At 38.9% G+C, this 542-nt stretch overlaps 1 protein-coding gene across 8 annotated transcripts in view; it reads left to right on the forward strand.

Moving 5' to 3' along the window:
• The window catches only part of SH3RF2 (SH3 domain containing ring finger 2), a 151,394-nt gene that overhangs the window by 110,771 nt on the left and 40,081 nt on the right, over positions 1 to 542 (forward strand). The window lies entirely within an intron of this gene.

A 542-nucleotide genomic window follows, 5' to 3' on the forward strand; every position in this document is an offset into this window, starting at 1 on the left:
TGTAGAGCTGGTTTGGTGGTGCTGAATTCTCTTAGCTTTTGCTTGTCTGTAAAGATTTTGATTTCTGCATCGAATCTGAATGAGATGTTGACAGGTAGAGTAATCTTGGTTGTAGATTCTTCCCTTTCATCACTTTAAGTATATCATGCCACTCCCTTCTGGCTTGTAGAGTTTCTGCTGAGAAATCAGATGTTAACCTTATGGGAGTTCCCTTGTATGTTATTTGTCGTTTTTCCCTTAGTGCTTTCAATAATTTTTCTTTGTCTTTAATGTTTGCCAGTTTGATTATTATGTGTCTCGGCATGTTTCTCCTTGGGTTTATCCTGTATGGGACTCTCTGCACTTCCTGGACTTGGGTGGCTATTTCCTTTCCCATGTTAGGGAAGTTTTTGACTATAATCTCTTCCAATATTTTCTCTGGTCCTCTCTCTCTCTCTTCTCCTTCTGGGACCCCTATAATGCGAATGTTGTTGCATTTAATGTTGTCCCAGAGGTCTCTTAGGCTGTCTTCATTTCTTTTCATTCTTTTTTCTTTATTCTGT

Source organism: Physeter macrocephalus, chromosome 8, assembly GCF_002837175.3.
Source record: "Physeter macrocephalus isolate SW-GA chromosome 8, ASM283717v5, whole genome shotgun sequence".
NCBI classification, from domain to species: domain Eukaryota; kingdom Metazoa; phylum Chordata; class Mammalia; order Artiodactyla; family Physeteridae; genus Physeter; species Physeter macrocephalus.